This window comes from Maniola hyperantus, chromosome 6 (genome assembly GCF_902806685.2).
Source record: "Maniola hyperantus chromosome 6, iAphHyp1.2, whole genome shotgun sequence".
NCBI classification, from domain to species: domain Eukaryota; kingdom Metazoa; phylum Arthropoda; class Insecta; order Lepidoptera; family Nymphalidae; genus Maniola; species Maniola hyperantus.
In genome coordinates, this window is record NC_048541.1 from 4,192,060 (window position 1) to 4,214,680 (window position 22,621).

The 22,621-nt window shown below is 37.7% G+C and overlaps 1 long non-coding RNA gene across 1 annotated transcript; it reads left to right on the top strand.

Moving 5' to 3' along the window:
- The first annotated feature begins 14,634 nt into the window (after positions 1-14,634).
- LOC138402500 (uncharacterized) lies at positions 14,635-15,294 on the top strand. The gene is made up of 2 exons (XR_011236872.1): positions 14,635-14,782; positions 15,103-15,294. It is a non-coding gene; the product is annotated as an uncharacterized lncRNA (long non-coding RNA).
- The last annotated feature ends 7,327 nt before the right edge of the window (positions 15,295-22,621 follow it).

A 22,621-nucleotide genomic window follows, 5' to 3' on the forward strand; every position in this document is an offset into this window, starting at 1 on the left:
GATTTTATAAATTACTTTTCAGATTCAATGAGTTCCAATTTTTACGCCATTGTATGCTTGCTGAAGGCTTGCTGCATTGAACGCTTCCTCGGATCTTTAAGAAAATGAAATGTTTCATCATATGAAACCTTGTATGGATTTCCTTTTAGGTATAACCGACTCTCAAAAAAGGAAAAACTTTTCAATTCTGTGCCAAAATAATATTTATTTTTATTTTATTAGATACTAGCGAATGCCTGCGACTTCGTCCGTGGATTGAGGTTTTTAAAATCCCGTGGAAACTCTTTGATTTTCCGGGATAAAAAGTAGCCTGTGTCACTCTTCAGGTCTTCGGGTATAGACCCGTGCAAAAAATCACGTAAATCAACGAGCAAATGATATTTAATTTCTTAAAACGCACATAACTCCGAAAAGTTAGTGATGCGTGTCCAGGATCGAAACTCCGACCTCTAAATAGGAGGCGGATGTCTATACCACTAGGCTATCACAGTTTCAATTCGAAAGCGCTAGTAAAAAGTCTACTTGAATAAAAACATATTCTATTCTATTCTATTCTATTCACCAGTATTCTTATTCAGTATTCCCTACCAAGACCATAATGTGGAATGAAATATTTAAAGAGGAGGAAATAAATTCGCGCAGTTGCTTCAAAAATGTCCCCCAACTAATAGATCGATCGGAATTTATGTGTCTTCTTGAGGCCATTTCACTTCGATAGCTTCGGTTTTGTTTTTTTCCTCGAAGCAAAGATTAGAGACAACCACTACTTAGATCTGCAGAAGTTCAAGAATAAAAAGGGGTATAAAGTTTCGCAACATTTCGCTACCAAGTTAGAAACTTAGTTATTATGTAGAGATTTTTTCCGGTAAAATGTACCTATTTTAGTACTTATGAGAAAATAATGTGGAACGAAATAATTAAAGAGAAGGAAATAAATTCGCGCAGTTGCTTGAAACCGGGAGCTATAGTCGCCTGATCGTTATTTATGGAAGGGCTTTTGGTGAAAAATGTCCCTAACTAAAAGAGCGGTCGGAATTTCAGTCTCTTCTTGAGGCCACTTTAGTTCGACAGCTTCAGTTTTGTTTTTTCCTTGAAGAAAAGATTATAGAAATCCACAAGATCTGCAGAAACTCAAGAATAAAAAGGGGTAGCTATATAAAGTTAAGCAACGTTATCGCTATCCAGTTAGCAACTTAGTTATTTTCTGTGGAGATTTTTCCGGAAAAGTGGATCAAAAATCAAATCGCGTATTAGACGGTTAAACATACGTTTTATATTCTCCTCAATCGCAATAGCTTCCTAAATTGGCTCGCAAAGTGCGTTATTCTTTAAATTACACGTACAATGAAATACCAACGGCGGATAAATGATACAATTCCAAGCGTAAGTGTCGTATTATCCAGAATTCTTCTCATACTGCGGGATTATAGGCTGTACGGGGTGTTAACATCGCCGTTATGTTGATAACGGTTCGAGACTTTGAGCATTGCTAATGGAACGTGAAATTGTCTTGTATAAGTAGCTACCTAGTACAAAATGCTATTGATAAAGATCAATAACTGTATAGCTCAGACAACGGTATTTAGCCGTGATAGCCTAGTGGTTAGGACGTCCGCCTACTATTCGCGAGGTCGGGGATACGATCCCGGGCACGCACCTCTAACTTTTCGGATGTGCGTTTTAAGAAATTAAATATCGCTTTAACGGTGAAGGAAAATATCATTCCTCAGTGTTCTCTATAATGTTCTCAAAGGTGTATGAAGTCCGCCAATCCGCACTTGGCGTGGTTGACTATGACCAAAGCCTTCTCATTCTGAGAGAGTGCTCTGTAGTGAGCTGGCAATGGGTTGATCGATAATGATGAACGGTCTTTACGACTGTACGTTTGCGATTTTACCGTAGAAAGACATACAATACAGTCTGCATCAAAAAGACGCATGCACAAACGAAGAAAAAAGGCTTTTCCAAATTTTGCCACAATATTCCTTTACTTAAGTAGGTACTTACGAGCGAGCCTTGTTTTCGTTATCGTTAGGTAGGTAGGTATATCCTAAAGTGTTAAGTCAGTGGATGATTTATTTTATCAAAACAAAATGGGCGCTAGACTTATAAAATTTTATTATTAAGTATTCACCTATAAAAATCAACAACTCGAGTGTTAAGGTTTTACAATGTAGATACATCTAAAGCGAATGACTAGACAATGAACGAGAAATTTCATTAATTTAAATCCTCGAGAAACTTAATTGACCAAAAATAATTACAGACAATGGTAACAATTTAGAATGAACCGCAAAATTAGACCAGTCAAACTTAATTTCCTAAGACATTCATGCTTCGTGACTGAACAATGGCGAATAAGGAGTTGAATTCTAATAAGTTTCTGCTTTTACTTTATATCCATACTATCCATGCTTGATATTATAAATGCGAAAGTGTGTCTGTCTGTCTATATGCTAGCTTTTCACGGCCCATCCGTTTAACCGATTTCAATGAAATTTGGTACAGGGATAGCTTGCATTCCGGGGAACGACATGTACAGCTTTTGATCCCGGGAAATTAAAAAGATCCCACGGTTAGGTTTCCATAGACTCCCACGAGCCCACTAAGAAAAGTTTTATGAGAAACTACATTGGGATCTTAAATTATCTAAATCCACGTGGACGAAGTCGTTAGAAGCATTTGAACTTGAAATAACCATAATCTTCATATCTGAGAATAGGGGATCCCATAAATAAGAAGAAAGGTCTCTCCTAATCCCTAATTGAATACTCTTTGGAGCATTATTGGCGCTATTCACCCTACAATATGACAGTACGTGTCGGCACGAGTATGTAATAAAATTTTGGGATATATCCCGAATTACGAGGACATCCGCTCAAGTATTCGTGCCTAGAGGAAAGGGACTTGTTGATTTTCGACGTGATAATGTGGACTGTGGTGCCGTCTATATTGCAAATGACCGGCGAAGTGACCAGAATTCTTGATAGTGAGCACTGTTTTTATATGACTGCCCAAAAAAGGAGTGTAATGTTTTTAGGGTATATGTTGGTATGTATGTACATAAGTTTCTTTATTCCACCATAACTTCTAAATGCCTGAACAGATTTGGATGTATGGGATATCATTAGAATCCTTACATCATCCTGAGTACACCGCTTATCTAAAGTATCTAAAGTTAGGTATCTAAAGTTTTTGATAAAAGTTCAATGTGATAGTCGTGTTTTTTATTTTTTTATTTATATATTTATATAAATGGGAGGATCGATTCCGACCAGGGTCATTTTGAGAATTTATTATACCTAATATTATCAAAATTATCTTTGATCTGGTAGTTAGTACTACTCTTTCAGCATGGAAATTCTCTCAATAACTTAAATTATGTATGTAACGGGTAGGTACGTACCCGCCACGATAATAAAAATAATACACCTTATTTTGGTATCGATATTTCGACCCTGATACACTATGAGCACATACATTATGAATTATAATTTATAATGCATGAATATGTACACAATATACTTATGTTTAAGGATTCAATCGTACAAAAATTTGTATTTATTTTTGTATCATAGTAAAGTCATTTATAGAACTCAGGACAGTTGTAGGTATAGCCACGATAACAGGGCACTGTTCGTTAAACAAACACCTCTTCATTCTAGATTTTACCAACAGCCCTCTATGCAGAGCATGCATGGAGAGTGACGATACGACGACAAAGAACTTTGCAAAGCACGTTAATTAAAATAAATATATAAGTTATTTTAATTCCGGCATACCTATACAACCTATAGTGTTAGTACGGAAACAATCATAACTTATGTTAGTACATATTACTAGCTTAACTTAACAACTACTCCTAGCTATTTACAATGCCCGGGGGAGCCTCCTAGCTTCTAAAATGCAACACGTTAACGTCAGCGCCGCGCAAATACGATCTTCGAAAATTCACGGAAAATCTGTATCACATTTCAGAATAAGTGATAATAAATTCTTGGAATAGGCTGTTAACCTGAAAAAGGTATAGCCAAGGGATATAACCATATCCCTTATTGGATTCCACACGAAATCGTACTAGAATTAGAGCGATTGCGATCTTTTTCATGCATGATCTATTAATGATCACGTACCTATCCGTTAGTTATATTATTATTACTAAGTAGCTCTTTTGCGCGACCGCATCCGGTGGTTGGGTTTTGAAAATCTTTTTGGGTTTTATCATTCACTAGCTTATGCTCGCGACTTCGTCCGTGTAGACTACACAAATTTCGAACCCCTATTTTATCCCCTTATGGGTTGAATTTTCAAAAATCCTTTCTTAGCGGATGCCTACATCATAATAGCTATCTGCATGCCAAATTTCAGCCCGATCCGTCCAGTAGTTTGAGCTGTGCGTTGATAGATCAGTCAGTCAGTCAGTCAGTCACCTTTTCCTTTTATTTATTTAGATGTCTACGTTACTTAGAGAACTTACTCACAGAAGCTCAAGTTCCTAGACCAAGCCATTTGCGATGTAGCTACAGTGTACATCAGTCAATCAGTTTAATATCCTTATAGTAAAAAATAATGATCTTTATATAGAATGGACCAATCAGTTCCATAAGAGATCTTCTCGAGAGGGAACCACCAAATAATATTATGGCCCTCCATCTTCCTCATCCAACCGCTTTCCGCCACTTTCTTGGGATTGTCGGTCCATCGTCCTACACTATGCAAACTGGTATAACCTCTCCTCCAGAACATGTCTGCCTTAGCAGCAGTTTGTTTTGTGACATATACAGGATGTAGCCAAAACGCTGGCAATACGAAGATAGGTGATAGTACTGATTACTGATATGATACAAATATGAAAAATCCTATAATTTTGTATAAATTTACGATGTATTGCAAATAAAACATCTGAATGACGCAAGAGGTCAACGAACGTTGCGTAAGTAGGCCACTAGGAGTCAATGCCGCGTCATAGGCGGGGCATTGACCCGAGTTTTGCACGCTATACTTTGCGGGTTCGAAAATTACTAAATCACTAAAACTACAAAATGAGGCAAATGGTTATAGGTATTGGATTGTGTTTAGGTAGTAGGTATAACAATAAATAACGCTATAAGTTTTTGCTAGCGTTCTGGTTACATGCCTGTATGCCTTGCTAATACCACAATTTTACGATCGAATACTTTGAGTTATGTAGAAAGTAAATATCTACTGATAAAAAGTCTATAAAGATTTACGTAACCTCAACCTTCGTAGACCTATCATAACATACGCTATCTGAAACTAACCATAGATCTATCATACATAAGTAATATCATACCCTTTATTTTTTTACGCCAAGCAATAAAAGTTCCCTAACAGCAAGGAAAAGTCCTTCGGCTTTTAGCTCCGTAAAAAGGTAAAAAATTAGGGTCCGAGCGAGCTGGCTGATACTTCTATTATAAGCAATTTTTCTTCCGGATAAAAGGGTTCGAGAAATCTGAATTCATAATTTGTACAACAAAAGTAAATCCTATCTTGAAAATAAATGTTTCGTATTATTTTATTAATGTCTGCTTTGTAAGGGATTTTGTGAAGAGACTGGAAAGATAAGGATTATACTGTTTTGAGTAAACATCAGAATTAATGTGTTAAAATAAAGGCATTTTTCATTGCTGTTGAATTAAATAGGTACGTAAAAATGCCTTTCAAAGGCAGGTGAAATAATCATGATTGGCATTCACATAATGAACTCATTATAGAAAAATAAAGTTAGGAATTGTTATTAGGTTCGCGACAGGTTAAGATGGCAATCAAAAAAGGGGTATGAGGCGGGGAGACATCCCACACACCAGCACGTCACCCGCGCGAGGCGTTCCCACCCCGATTGCCAACTCGCCCTGTCGCGCACTATATAGCGTGTAACCAGAAAGCTAGCAAAAACGAAGACAGGTACTACTGATGATTACTAATAATATGATAACACCAAAAAAAAACGTGAAAAATCCAAAAAAGTCATATATTTTGTAAAAGTTCATGATATATTGCAAATAACACATCTGGCTGATGCTAGAGGTCAACGAACGTTTCGTAAGTAGGCCATTTGGAGTCAATGCCACTTCGTAGGTGGGGCATTGACCACAGTTTTGCACGCTATAGCTATACATTGCGTGGTTGTAAAAAACTAAATCACTAAAACTACAAAATGAGGCAAATTGTTATTGGTATTGGATTGTGTTTAGGTAGAATAACAATAACGCTAAGTTTTTGCTAGCGTTCTGGTTACACCCCGTATTACCTCTTGGGTAACAAGTTATTAGTATTCATTATGACTTATGAGTACAATTCTAGCAAAATACGTGATTATGATTGTTGTGAAGGGATAAGGATTAACATTTCAATAATTTCCCAAAAGTGGTATACGTAGAGCAAGTTTTGAGGTACTAATAAATAAGGAAAACGTTTATTTCAATTATCTTGCAAATCCATGTATGTATCTTAAACAATTTGCGTGCTTGTTGGCGTAAGCATATAAAATTTTAAAAATGTTACAAGATTAGAACTGGATATCCTTCCTAGATTTTTAGGATCTGTATTAAGGATAACCAGCCCTCTCCCTCGGTTATCTAAAAAAAATATTTTTTTTTAAACGGTTAAATATTATTTCACATTTAAATAAACGTATGAACCTAGATAGTTTAGTAAGTACATGTAAAAGAAAACTAGGGTGCACAGTGTGTGTGTGTGTGTGTATGTGTATGTGTGTGTCTGTGTGTGTGTGTGTGAGAGAGAGAGAAAGAGAGTGTATGTGAGAGTGTGATTATATGTATAAGAGAGTGTGTGTGAATGTGTAGGGGTGAGTAAAAAGTGTCAAAAATCTAACTGAAATTATGAAACGTTGTAAAAATAAATTAAATAAATTAAAAATATTTTATTTTTCTTTACTTTAATTATTATTATTTATTGTGAATATAGTAGAATAAAATATGAAGTAGTATTTCAGATGTCACTATAATAAATCCTAAGCTGCAGTGGTCGGCTCTAGTTTGAGTGGGCTGGCTTAACGTGTCCTCGTTGTCACATCAATTATTCAGGATGAACGAAAACGATATGACGCTACACAACTTCTTGTGACATAGCCAACCGAAACTCATACTCAGATAATAAACAAACATTAAATAAGTACAAGCTTTTGCCTACGAATTGGGAAGTCTTTGATTTTCCGGGATAAAAAGTAGCCTTTGTCCTTCCCCGGGATGCAAGCTATCTCTGTACCAAATTTCGTCAAAATTGGTTTAACTAATGGGCCGTGAAAAGCTAGCAGACAGACACACTTTCGTATTTATAATATTAGTATGGAAATGGATCTATGTATATTTACACAAAACGTGTGTAATAGCATGCAATAAGCAATAACAGTTTCGTAGTCGTATAAAGGAAAATAGTGTTGAAAACCGTTTACAAAGGAATCAAAGAGAAGAAAATTGTCAACAGGGCTGAATTTATGTGAATACATAAATCTTCGAAGTCGTGGGAATTTGATGCGAGAAGGGTGAAACGTTGACGATAGATTCGCTTTTATTTTGCTTTTACTAGAGTGGGTTTATAAAGATGACATGTTTTACTGACAAGACGTACAAGTATACCGGCTGGATGGAAATTATGGGCCCTAGGGGGAACTACCTTAATAATCTATAAGTTAGAACATTCTCTTTATTTTTAAAAAGAAACAAAACTGCAATTCACCCTCGCCACGGTGTCATGGTGCACTTCGATCGCCCGTTGTGCCAGATCCTTTTTTCCACGCGCATGCAAACTGTGGAATCAACTCCCATCGGCGGTGTTCCCATTTAATTACAACATGGGGTAATTGAAGGGGCGGACCGACAAATTCCTGAAAGCAACGCATTGGTGGTTCCTCTGATACTGCAAATGTTCATGGTTGGCGGTAATTAGTTAAAGACCTAGAAAGTGGCATAGGCTACTTTTTATCCCAGAAAGTCAAAGAGTGCACACGGGTTTTTCAAAAGATTTAACGTTCCAGGCAAACGAAGTCGTGGGCATCATATAAAATTGTTTTTAATTAAATTTATCTTTCAGGAGCTTATAAATAAAATTTCAGAGTCGTGTATGATACAATTAAAATTAAATCCATGAAAGAGGTAGAGTAATCCGCTGTATGCAAGCTGTATGTATCGTATTGCATTACGAATAAATCCTCTTATATCACAGTTCTTTGTCTGCAGCGGAGTAACTTTAATTAAAGCTCACATCACGTAACTGGCGTGAGTCCTGGCCAAACATGACGCGCCGCAGTGAGTTCAAAGCATTAACACATGGCCAATGCATTTGGCGAATGTGAACTGCCACTATTTGGCCTACGTTTACCGTATTTGTCAACTTTGTGGCTTTCATCAAACTACATTAAAGGATCTTGAACTAATCTGGAAACACAATTTATACATTGTAAGTGTACCTAAGAACAAATGGATTTTAATTTTATACTTTACTGAGATATTATACTGTACTGTACTAGATTACTGATATAGAAACTTAAAACAAAGAACATACTATAGAATTAGTGAATGGTGATAATTATTATGCACTTTAGTATAACATCCTACCCAAGCACAATTTTGTGCGACTTTCCGTGGATTTTCATTCAGTACCTATTTCAATAGCCGCGAGAAAGCGTTGCCGCAAGGGCTGTTATGAACTTAGTCTTTAGCAGCAGTAGTCTCTGGCTGCTCGCCACGCATTGTGTTTGTATAAAGCTTTATCATATACCACCGAGGCTTGACCTTATGAAAAGATTTTTCTCTACTTCAACAGAAAAAAAAGCACTTTTATTTTATGAAAATCTTTTACTTGCTTGAACCGCGTTGTGCTTTCTAAAATATGTAGAGCTTTTATATTATTACCTTTATAAACAAATTCGGTACAGTCTTTATCCTTCATGCTGCTGAAAATACTTTTCACAAGAATTTTTATATGCTGAAAATAAAACTCATATACATCATCATCATCATCATCAACCGATAGACGGCCACTGCTGAACATGGGTCTCTTGTATAGGGACTTTCACACGCCGCGGTCTGCGCTGCCTGAATCCAGCGGCTCCCTGCGACTCGTCTGATATCGTCCGTCCATCTAGCAGGGGGTCTAAAAAATTACGGACTTTTATACAATTCATCCCCTATTAGGGACCGAATTTCCAAAAATCAAAGTTAAGTAGAAGTAAAATCAAATAATTACTTTTTATATTGCCTTTTACTTTTAAAATAAGTAATAGACAAACAAAACAGATTAAGTATAGTCTGGTTACGTAAATAAGTAACCTAGTCCACTGAAATTTGGGAATTAGTACAACGTACAGTGCTAAATATTTAGTAACAAGCACGAACACAGCTGCAATTAGCCAAACTGCATCCTGTCGTTGGGCCTGAGCCAATGTTAGCTTATTGCTACTAGCAGGAAATGAACTTGCGAATTTCGCCGGAAGTAACAGCTGATGTGCCGAAACGCTGTCCAAAAATTGCTGTACCATTATACTAGCGGCTATTTAAGTAGATAAATACAATTTTAGGCACGTTGGTACACTTTAACTATACTTACGTACCTACTAAATAAATAAATAAATAAGCCGTTTATTTTCTCTCTTCATTTTACATTTTGTTTTCAAATTCTTATTGCTAGTCGTTATTAACAACATATCTTTGCAATAATTTTCATTTTTAAATAAACCAAAAAATCAACAAGAATTTATTTAATTATAAAATAAATTAGAGAATAATTATTATTGAATTATTTTAAAAAGATATGATAATTTCATTTATTTTAGTAAGTCATATTAATTATTCTTATTCAGTAGGTAATTACTATTTAAATTATGTACATTAATAATTACTAATCTTACAAATAAACAAAAAAAACTTATATCAAATTATATTATACGTACCTACTACTTAAATATATATTCGCAACTTCGTCCACGTGGATTTAGGTTCCCGTGGGAACATCCCGTGGGAACTAAAATTTTCCGATATAAAAATAATCTATGTCACTCTCCGCCTATATCCATTATCCATATATAAAAGAAAAATACGTTGATCCATTGCTCCATTGTGATGTGATTGAAGGACAGATCGACAAACAAACACATTTAGCTACAGTGAAGGTACTACGTAGGTGCCTATGAGTACTTGATACCCAGGATGTGGTTCTATAGTTACTGCCTTATCAAATGAGGACCTAAAAGGAATATTTCATTGCATAATATTTATTCAATATTTCGGATATCCATATTAGTATGGATATTCGAAATATTGAATAAAATATTGAATATTGAATAATTAATGAATTCGAAATATTATAAATGCGAAAATGTGTCTGTCTGTCTGTCTGCTAGCTTTTCACGGCCCATCCGTTCAACCGATTTTAATGAAATTTGAAACATAGATAGCTTGCATCCCGGGGAAGGACATAGGCTACTTTTTATCCCGGAAAATCAAAGAGTTCTCACGGGATTTTTAAAAACCTAAATCCACGCGGACGAAGTCGCGGGCATCATCTAGTATTGTATAAATTAGGTAAACTTTGGTCAACTAAAAACTTTGAATAGATCAAAACATAATTCTATTTCAAAACTTTGTTTATTTAATGCTAGAAGTAAACGCTTAAGGAAATCTAGTAAGTATACAAACAATTTAGTGAAAACAAACTTATAGGGAAACTTGTGTAAGCAATTTCGAAACTTTCGAGGCTATATTGACTTGGACCATTGAAATTGCCCTGACGTAGTTCCGAACGTAGTTGATGGTCTGTACACACTCCGATGAGGTTATAATGGAACTAATTATGAAGTCCTCTTGGTGCTAACCTTGGGTCTACAAATACCTCGGTGTATAATATACATACGTAACAATCAATGAAACGTAGAGTAACATACATTTGTATCATTTGAAGCGTTTTTATTATTTAACTTCATCATCATCGTCAACCGACTGAAGTCCACTATTGGATATAGGTAGGTATCTTGTAGGGACTTGCATACGACCCGGTCTTGCACTACGACCTTTAGAAGGAGATAGCGCATTTGTAGAGATGCAGTAAGCTTAATTTTGTTTCTTATGAACGCGGATGAAATCGCGGGCATCATCCAGTGTTTTGTAAGATGATAAACTGACTGACTGATATATCAAAGTACAGTTGAATGATTTGGCATGTAGGCTTTCTCTATAACTGTACTATCGTTTATTCTGAGCTACAACTAAGTAGGAAAGGATTTTCAAAAAACTCCGCCTAGCGGAGAAAATTTAAACTGAAACCTGCTTGTTGAGTTCCATAAATACCTACGTAGGACGCAGAATTCTAAGCTATAGAATTCCCCTTATAAACATCTGTCTTCGCAAGCGACTACCGTGCTCTTTTCATTGCTTGTCGACCCACGACGCTATTGTACAGCATACGTCTGTTTCTGGTCTTGACATGAATGACTTGCGAAATTTATCATGTAAGTAGGTACCAGCACTAGAGATAATTAAATGTGTAGATGAACCACTACACACAATATTATAAATGCGAACGTAGAAATCCCGGGATCAAAAATAGCCTATGACACTCTCCAGGCCTTACGACCACGACTCGAAAGCACTTGTGAAAGTTTATTTGAGTTAAAAACATTTATCATTATTATTATTATTATTATTACACTTTCGCATCACTACCCATATTGCTAATGCGAAAATGTGTTTGTTTGTTGGTTAATCGGCTATTGGGTTGTCTTTCAATTATACCGCAATCGAGCAACGGATCAGCGTGATTTTTTGCACTGATAACGTGTATCGTATAGCAGTAAGACCCCTTGAAATGTTGTGTCCATAATAAACCAAGAACTTTTAGAGTATCGGAAATAATGAGTTCATCAGGCCTAAACGACTTTACGGAGTTCGCGTATTGGAAGTAGGCATTCGAGTATGTCTGACAAGACAAATGCCGTTCTGGTGCAATTCAAAATGTGCGTTCACGTATTGAACCGCGTTTATCAAGCCAACGACTTTACGGAGTTCGCGAATTTGAAGACTTCTCCAAACTACTAACCCCTTTGGGATAGAAGCTTGGAAGGATGGCATCATTTACTTGGGGAATTAAAAAGTAAATGATGGTACATAGCCCCTCCGCGCCATGTACGGTGAGCTTCTGCCTTCCCTTAGTATCCTATGACACTAAGTACATAAAATACCAACGAACAGTAGCCCCCCCCCCACAACGTCATCATTTGATAAACGGCGCAACGTATGCAAGCATACTTTAGAAAGAAGTGCGTGCCTCTTATGATCCCACGATGCAGCCATAGCTGATACAGCATTTTTAGAGTGGTGCTCTCCCACTACAGACCTGTTAATAGGTTTCAAGGAGAGTCAGACTCACTGCGGGAATATCCACAGGCCTTAACCCAACCTTCAATATTTATGTATTGGTATAATAATGTTGCATTTATATTGTGCGTGTATTCAGTAAACACCACAAGGTGGTTAAGCATTCCAACGAATGTCAGAGTACAAACAGTACAGCAGCATTACCTGCCCACTGTGATTGGTAGCTATTAAAGCATGCTAGAATCAACTCAGCAAAGGATTCACAAAGCCCGAGATACTTGGTTCTCCTTCATATAAGAATCACAAAGCATCAAAGGCACTGGGTCTCCTTCGCATAAGCGTCTTCCAACGCGCTCCAACGCATACCAGCAAATAATTCAAAAGTAAACACAGGATACCAGAACAAGACAAAACCAGAAATAGCCGTATGATCTGCCATCGCTAGCCAATCCTATTCTAGTTTCCAATGTAATTAAATCCTAAAGACGAGCCAGGCTCACTGCAGATTTAGTACATGGGCCTACAACTCAATTTAACATCCACTATACTTGAATGCAACCCCATTAACATACGTTCGCACTATGTGTGAACGCACGCCGATGTAATCACAAATTCAAACATAGCAAACTATTGTCAAGAATGAACAAGGCTCACCATGGCATCTACAGGCCTAATCCCTATCTAACATCTAACTGATAGTCAGACGCCAAACAGAGCCAGGCGCACTGCGATACAAACGCCGAAGCGAGGGAGACTATATCCACAGGCCTAATCCCATCTTCAGCATTTATGTACCTTGTAAGTGTTTGCAATCACCACGGAATGATATAAGTCTTCAGAAGAATGTCAGATAGTTCACTAATAACACTGAAAGCCATCTCAAGCAAAGATTCACCAAACACATCCCGAGGGACGCGCGGTTTTCTCCGCCTAAGCAGCCAAATTGTCAGTTCAACCATAAATCGCTCTCAGACTTTAGAAAGTATCGCCCTATAATATAAGAAATGTATCCTTGTACTCAAAGTGGTCCCATTCTCAAATTAGTATTCTTTATTATAAACCTCATGTGTCGCCCCAGCACATAAGTTACAATAAGTAAATTATATTTTGTATCTCCACATCGCCGTTTGAGTAGAGCACGCTATGAGCGCCACTACGCAACGACGAGCGCGCACACTCACCGTCTCGACCGACGCGCGCGATGCCGCACGCAACGCTAGTTCAGCAATGAACGCTCCGAGCGCTATTACGCTTTAACCAGCGCGGCGCGCACACAACGCCTCGACGCGGCCCCGCGCATCGCTGTCTGTCTTCGCTCCCGATAACCCGTGCGGCGTAAATCCTCGATTCCCAATGTTTGCCAACGTTATGTGTTCTGAGTTCAAGTTGAAACTCTTAAAAGTGAACCTTTATATTCTTATGTGGAATACTTTACTGCTGATATGTACTAACCTAATTACCTATGTAGTTAAGACCTTAATAAAAATCTTAATACACAAATAGAATTATTAATAGGAATCCTTATTATTATTGCAACACAATCATTAATATAATACAATATCTCATTCATTATTAATAAATTCTTACCATTTTGCATTTAATAAAAATGAGTAAATCATAATTATTATAATCTAAATAATGTCAAAAAGAGCAGTTTGAAATATTACTATTAAGTCAAAATAAGTAATAAGATAATTATGTCAAATAAGTTAGGTAGTAAACATTTAAATAATCTTCAACAGAATAGAATTGGCGTATCATTAACCAGTCAGTAATCTTCCAAAGGTAAGTAAATGCGAAAGTTGATGCGAAAGCGAATGAAAATTTTGTATCATCAATAATTCGGGGTGCGAATTCAGGGTGGATGGCTAGCAAGAGACAGATTTCACAGTTTTACGGAATATAAGGAAAAAAATTACAGAAAATATAAAATGTTGTACCTACTGTTTCCAGTAACAACGTTTTAATAGTAGATAAGTAAACATTACTGTAAAATGACCCCAGAACATATAAACAAAAAAGAAGATAAATCTGTGTGAGAGTGCAAGACGCCCCTTATCACAACCAGACCGTACCTACTCATGAGATATAAATTATAACGATTCATTTGTAAAACCCGCTATCTTTTCTGGGAATACTGAATTGATTTTGCAGAATCGAGTAGGTACTAAATTGAGATACATACTTTGATCTTTCTGATTTTGAGGTCAACTCTTAAATTCTCTGCATCATTTTGTATAAAACAAATAAGTAAGCGAAATGGAATTCAGTATTTAACCAGCCGTGTGACATATCACATAACATACAAGTAAAGCAAAAACAATTTTATTGATCAGTGCGTAGGTATAAATAGTCAGCATGCGAAAGTCTGTGTTAGTTCTTTGTATCATCGCTGTGTTGGCTTCAGTTCAAGCAAAGCCAGCGCGTCATAGGTAAGTGATAATCATCATAAATACCTATATGACTGACTGAAGTTATGATAGGCTAGTGGTTATGACGTCTGCTGCCTTGGTTCCTTCTTTATCAAATAAAAGGACTCAACAATAAACTCACGCATGGACCGAGCCGCCAAGGTCACTTTGCAACGAATTTTTTATAGCCTCCGCCTTCCAGTCATAGATCTACTCAGTAAAAGATCATCACTAGTAAAGTAACGAACTATAGTGCAGTATGACATGACAACCGTTATCTTGGCCCCTCGATATCTAATTATTATCACATTCTTTAAAACTATTTTCATGTTATGTTACAGTGGTCGTCGCGGGTGCAATCATGGAAACGACTATGATTATGACTATAAAGGTGGTTTTGATGACGTTAAAAATATCGGAAACGGGCAATTTAACAGCAATGAAGTACATAATTTGGGCAGCGGCGGAGGAGGTGGAGGTTCCAAATTGATTAATATTGGAAATGGTAGGAGGAATCACAACGTCATCGATATGCATGGATAAAAAAAAGAGATAGTTACGAGTACCTACCTATACATGTGTAAAAAGACTGATGCTAATTTTATTTTATATTTGACTAGCTTATGCTCGCGACTTCGTCCGCGTGGACTACACAAATTTCAAACCCCTATTTTACCCCTTTAGGTGTTGGATTTTCAAAAATCCTTTCTTAGCGGATGCCTACGTCATAATAGCTATCTGCATGCCGAATTTCAACGTGATCCGTCCAGTAGTTTGAGCTGTGCGTTGATAGATCAGTCAGTCAGTCAGTCAGTCAGTCAGTCAGTCAGTCAGTCAGTCAGTCACCTTTTCCTTTAATATATATATCGATACCTCTGGGCTCAAAGGTCGTAAAGGACAAAACGCTACTTTTCAGGAGAAGCAAAAAACGAAAAAAATAAAATTCTTTTTTCTCTAGCATCTTCGTTTCTTTAGCTATTTAAATGAAACCTAGGAAGAAAGTGCTTAGAATTTATAGTGTTTTCTTCGGCAGTGTTCAAAAATTGCCCTAGTGCTGTATTTACTGAAATAGATTTCCTTTACGACCATAAATTTGAAAATAAATGTCCTTTACACCCTACAAATTATCATTCTATGATATTACCTAAGGGCGTAAATCTACTTTACTGCACAAAACTGAACAAAATAAGGAAGTAACTGTAAGGAGCCCACGAAGGAAAAATAACTCGAAGACGATTTCACAAGTTTATTTGTCGGTTTTCATTACAGAACTACCTGCCTATTCGGCCACACGGCTTTTTATATCGTTTATCATGAATGAACTCAGACATTAATCGAAATGACGTGAAGTTACCTTCGTTCATTCCTTAAGATTCGTTTTCAACGTATCTTAATTAAAGTCATTATTATGTTAACAAACAAATATATGTAATACTACTTTGATAAATAATTGTATTAATTTTAACGATTAACAAACTTAGTAAGTAAGTTACTTTAAATAGATATGCAATTTAGGGATGTGTATTGTCAACAACATTTGATTGAATGAATCACATAAGGTTTAGGTTGCAATATTCTACATTCAATCAAATGTTTCCTTCATATTATATTTAATGCGCTCTATTAATTATGGCCATAGTATTTAACTCTACAAATTTTAATATTTATAACATGATTTCTAACATTTCGGCCATTCTGATAATCATAGTTTGTCCTCAAACTTTTAATTGCATAAGTAGATAATTAACTATAATTGACATTATTTCAGCACCTTTGAATTAAGTGAGAAGAGCGTGGTAAAGAATTTAAAATTTAAGTAGAATTTCCTTCTATTTTCACATAATGTACTTATGTCCACTGTGCTTTTGCTTTCATGAGACTACACCCTGACTACCTCAAACTCAAACTCAAATTGTTTATCCAGAATTGGTAAAATGATATAGTGGTGATAATTAATACGTACTTAAAACAAAAAGAAGAGAAGAGAAGAGCCCACAACAAACTCAGCCGGGTATTCTTTTTATTATCACCACTTTACAAAATAACTTAGAACTAACACAAAGCTGTTAAGCAACTCATTCCCAACCAAGCTTTCTTATCATTCAAATAGTATTTTAGGTATTATTGTAATAGATTTTTTTTTTTATAAGTTTACGTTTTATGAAGACTTTGAACATTGTTGAGAGACACCTCCAATATGTCTTCTGGAAGCTTATTATACCAGCTAAATGTTTTATTACCAACTAACTGAACTAAATATAAAATCCTTGAGATTATTTAAGATCTATTTAACTAATATTACTAAGATTTTAATTCATCTTAATCTTACTCAAGATTTTTAGCTTCTTTAATATTGTTTTATACATTTAAAACAGGATTAAACTAATCGTGAAACTGTAACAATTAAATCAGAATTACAATAATCAAATGAGAATGGATTGATACATGAATAAAGTAATAACTTTAGTATTTGAGTAACGAAACATAATTAGAACTTGAGAACTTGTGTCGCAAAAAAAATAACCAATCAATAATTTAATTTATCATAATCTGAAGCATTAATTAAAATTACACTGATTTAAATAAAATCACAGAGAAAATAAAATTCTCATACATATTTACTAATTCTATCTATCTATCTTGTATAATTTTTTTAATTTTTTTTTTTTAAATCTCGTAGGAACTTCCATAGTCTTGTGCCGCCTGAATCCAGCAGCTCCCTGCTACTCATATAATTCAATTTTCAAATAATGCTTAACATTTTCTTTAAGCATCCCTAATTCTATGCCTGAAATTTTCTTCAGACATGCCCTTAATTTCGTGTCTAGAACTTCTGCAGACATACCCTCATTTTATGCTGGAAGTTCTTTCAGACATGCCCTTAATGCTATGCCTGAAATTTTTTTCAGACATGCCCTTAATTTTATGCCTGAAATTTTTTTCAGACATGCCCTTAATTTCGTGTCTAGAACTTTTTCAGACATACCCTCATTTCATGCTGGAAGTTCCTTCAGACACTCCCTTAATTTAATGCCTGGAACTTCTTCGGACATGCCCTCGGTTCATGCCTGGAAGTTCATTTTGACATCCCCTTAACTTTATGCTTGGAATATCCTTTGATCCCTTGATTTTTCCGTTAGAGATACTACATTTAATAATGCTAATAATGTAGATATTATTATAATTATTTATTCTCTTCACTATCTGTACTATTATTAATTGATTGATTGAATTTGGTTAATGAGTGTACTAGTTCAAGATTTTTTCATAGATTACTTATATTTATATATCAAAATAAATAGAAATGTCATTTTTTTTTCATTTAAAGTTAATATGGCATAATCCAATAAGTGAAAGATTTCTCTAATTTATTAATCCCTTCATCAAAATCTTTAAAAAAAGACAATGCTTTAAATAATATTGTTCTCTGAGACTCAACTAAACTAAAACAAATTATCGGGTGTCATAAAATATCATCGAGTGAGAGTTCTGAGTCTATGCATTGGGTTATGGGTACTTCCACTGTTATGTTCCCTAGTCCCTACCCATGTCTTTCGAAAACCCAAGCAAATCTACAAGATCCACACAAGCCCTTAAGGTTTTGCGATTAATCGATTGTAATTACCATGTACTATTTTTTTTTTAACATGATCTGAGTCGGGAATGCAAAAGTGGTATGTTATTTAGTGCACTCATTAACTTTTGTTGTTGAATCAAATTTAGAGATTGTTTTATTTTCATCATAATGCAGTTTTGGAGATTGATCATTGATAAATCTACAAAACTCATGAGCCTCATGAAATCTATATAACTCATATTAACATGTTTACATCGATGCATAATTATCACCATTGGAATTAGCAGACTTTTCTGCTTCCCTCGGTTGCTCTGGTTGGACTCCCAGCCGCACCGCGGCGGCCGAGCTCTCGGCCGCGCCGACGGCCGCGCTCTCAGCCGCGCCGACGGCCGCGCTCTCAGCCGCACCGACGGCCGCGCTCTCAGCCGCGCCGACGGCCGCGCTCTCAGCCGCGCCGACGGCCGCGCTCTCAGCCGCGCCGACGGCCGCGCTCTCAGCCGCACCGGCGGCTGCGCTTCCAGCCGCGCCGACGGCCACACCAACGGCCGCGATCCCGGCCGCGCCAACGGCCGCGCACCCAGCCACGCCGACGGCCGCACTCCCGGCCGTACCGACGGCCGCGCTCCCGGCCGCGCCAACGGCCGCACTCCCGGCCGTACCGACGGCCGCGCTCCCAGCTGCACCGGCGGCCGCGCTCCCAGCCGCGCCGACGGCCGCACCGACGGCCGCACCGACGGCCGCGCTCCCAGCCGCACTCCCGGCTGCGCCAACGGCCGTGCTCCCGGCCGCGCTCCCAGCCGCATCGACGGCCGCGCTCCCGGCCGCACTCCCGGCTGCGCCAACGGCCGTGCTCCCGGCCGCGCTCCCAGCCGCATCGACGGCCGCACTCCCGGCCGTACCGACGGCCGCGCTCCCGGCCGCGCCAACGGCCGCACTCCCGGCCGTACCGACGGCCGCGCTCCCAGCTGCACCGGCGGCCGCGCTCCCAGCCGCGCCGACGGCCGCACCGACGGCCGCACCGACGGCCGCGCTCCCAGCCGCACTCCCGGCTGCGCCAACGGCCGTGCTCCCGGCCGCGCTCCCAGCCGCATCGACGGCCGCGCTCCCGGCCGCACTCCCGGCTGCGCCAACGGCCGTGCTCCCGGCCGCGCTCCCAGCCGCATCGACGGCCGCGCTCCCGGCCGCACCGACGGCCGAGCTCCCGGCCGCGCCGGCGGCCGCACTTCTGGCCGCGCCGACGGCCGTGCTCCCGGCCGCGCTCCTGGCCGTGCCAGCGGCCGCGTCAACGGTCGCGCTCCAGGCTGCACCAGCGACCGCGCTTCTGGCCGCGCCGACGTTTGCGCTCCCGGCTGCACCGGCGGCCGCACCGCCCAGCTGTCCTGCCGGCTGCGCTCCCAGTCGCATCGCGGCGTGGAGGCCGCGCTTCTGGCCGCGTTGCCAGCCGTGTTCCCGGCTGTACTCCGGCCACACCGGCGACTGCGTCTCTGGCCGCACTTCCAGGCTGAGGCTTGCGGCACATCGTCGTCCTCGATATGAAAGAACGAAAGAAAAAAAAGACGAATAAACATTTTGATCATGTAAATCAATGTAATGCGGGTAGATGAAAAACACACATTACTTAGAAATAGATGTTATTGCGTTAGATTTTAACATACTTAATTATTTATAGTTTGAAAATCGGTTAGCTACGTAGATCGGTTAGAGACGTTAGTAACACGGAAAGATCAAAACATGGAAATCGATGAAATACGGGTAGATTAAAAAAAATCACTCCTATCTCAGCAAAGTTTCATTTTGTTCCTTTTTCCTTTTCGTAAATTATCTTTTGAAGGTGGTGGGTATTTCCATAATTAACTCCATAAATGGATATTAATGAACAGGTTTAAAACACAAAAAAAAACATCTCAATTTTCAAATCGCTTTAGACTTATTCACACAATAAAATAAATCACTTATTACCTGCGTTCAGCCGATCGATCCCTGCTTCTGATGTAAGGAGCCCACGAAGGAAAAATAACTCGAAGACGAATGTTTCCTTCATATTATATTTAATGCGCTCTATTAATTATGGCCATAGTATTTAACTCTACAAATTTTAATATTTATAACATGATTTCTAACATAACCGACATGTGTAATAATTTTTAGGTTCTTAAGGATCACCCGCTAAGGTATTCTGTAAGAATAAAATAATAATTACAGTTAAGTATTAAACGCATTATGTAATTTTGTATGTAATTATGCATAAACTATTATATTTTCTCTAAAAATAATAATGAAATAACATATTGTTCAAATAAAACGTATTTTTCTAATCAAACCTCTATCATTTATTTGGAATTGAACACGAAGCCTTACAATAAATCTTATAAATTAATATTTTGGTAACTAAATATTTTTTATCCACTCTCTTCTTTAATGTTATAATTAGTTTCACTTGTTTCTTAAATCAACTTTATAAACATAAGATGATTTATTTATTCATCTTCCTTCTCACTTTCTTCATCATCCTCTTTATCTGTTTCGTTCAAGGTTTCAAGTAGCTCATAATCGCATGGAAGTTCCCTGTATTCGTTATCAAATCTTTTACGTGTTGTTCCATTTCACACTAGCTTATACAACTTAGCACAGGTAAATATAAAGTATTTAACTAATGGTTTTAAGCTTATTTCGTCATTTAACGACATATTTTAATGTATTTAACGGGTACGGGTACGGGAAAGACAGATGGCCTACCTACCTTTTGTAAAAGGAGTAACTGATAAAATAGGTACATTATTGAAAAAACAATACAACATTAAGATCGTGTTTACTCCCTTACAAAAGATTGTCCATTTGATGCTATCAACGAAGGATCGGCGGCCATACCAATGTCCGGGTGTGTATAAGATCGGCATGATGCAGCTGTGGGGGCTCCTATATTGGTCAAACGAAGAGACCCATAGCAACTCGGGTATTAGAACATTTCAAAGCGGTGCGAAACAACGATCCTCAGAAGTCTGCGATCGCGGAGCATATTCTACAGCCAGGCACAAAACATTGGATTGAACTCCACAATCCTCGAGTTCTCTCCATAGACCTCCACTATATACCTAGACTAGTGCGCGAAGCGATTGAAATTCGCAAACACCAGAATTTCAATCGTGAGGATGGTTTTAAACTAGCAAGTAGGTATGTGGAATCCAGTGGTAGAATTATGCAAATCAAGACAGCATCGAACCACATCGAAAGTTAATAGTGACGCTGTGAGTGTATTTTGCCGGACAGCTCGTGAAGTTCCAGCGAAAAGAACAAGAAAGAGGTTAGTTCGCTACTGCCCTTGACAACTCGAACTTCATCTCTCGCAGCACCACTGTCCCGTTGTAACCACGACCCGTGCAATTGGGTTGAAATGTCGACAAATAAAAACAAAAATTAATTGTGGTATGTACCCGTTATATACATTAAAATATACAGTATTTATATAATCTTTCTTATTACAATTTACTTACTTTAATTCTAAGATTAATAAAGTACTTGCTTGTACTAGGTATCTTAACCTAATTAGAAAAAAGTCATTTATATTAAATAAAAAATGCCCAAAAGTAATTATACTTCTTTTTTCTATGTTCATCTTACAGGAATTCTGCGACCAATCATGTAAATTCCGATAAATATCCTTGTTTACTGCTAAAATATTTCTACTATTTACTTCTGCGAGATGTGTAAATTTGTTTGGTGTACTAGTACTATCATAGATATAATTTTGTCTGAAATTAAAAGTTTAAAATCACTGGAAAACTCGAATAAACCCTCCAAAATTATATGTTCTATCGAAGCAGGCGTTACTTTGCGGAAGCCCATGATATACAATGAACCAAAAGCTTAATGTAGACCTTACAATCCACAATTGCAAAATTGCAATTGTGGATTGTAAGGTAAAAGGTGTAAATTGATGCTGAGCCAGCACCTATATTAGATAACAGTGAAAGATGTTAATATGTTGGCCAATCTGAAGTATTTGTAATAAACGCTTTTTGTAGTCGAGCGAGTAGTGTACATTTAAAGATACATTATATGTAAAAATGACATCATAAAACCATTGGAATTGTTTCATAATATTGACATTTATCGATATAAAATATTGTTGTTCATATAATTTTGTATGGTTATTTCAAAAATTTGACAAGAATAGTAGGTAATAAAAATCAATATTTATACTTCGCGCAGACACTGACATGCAGTTTATCATTTCAGGTTCTGCTGAAAATATGATGTTTCAAATAACGCATTTATATTTTTTT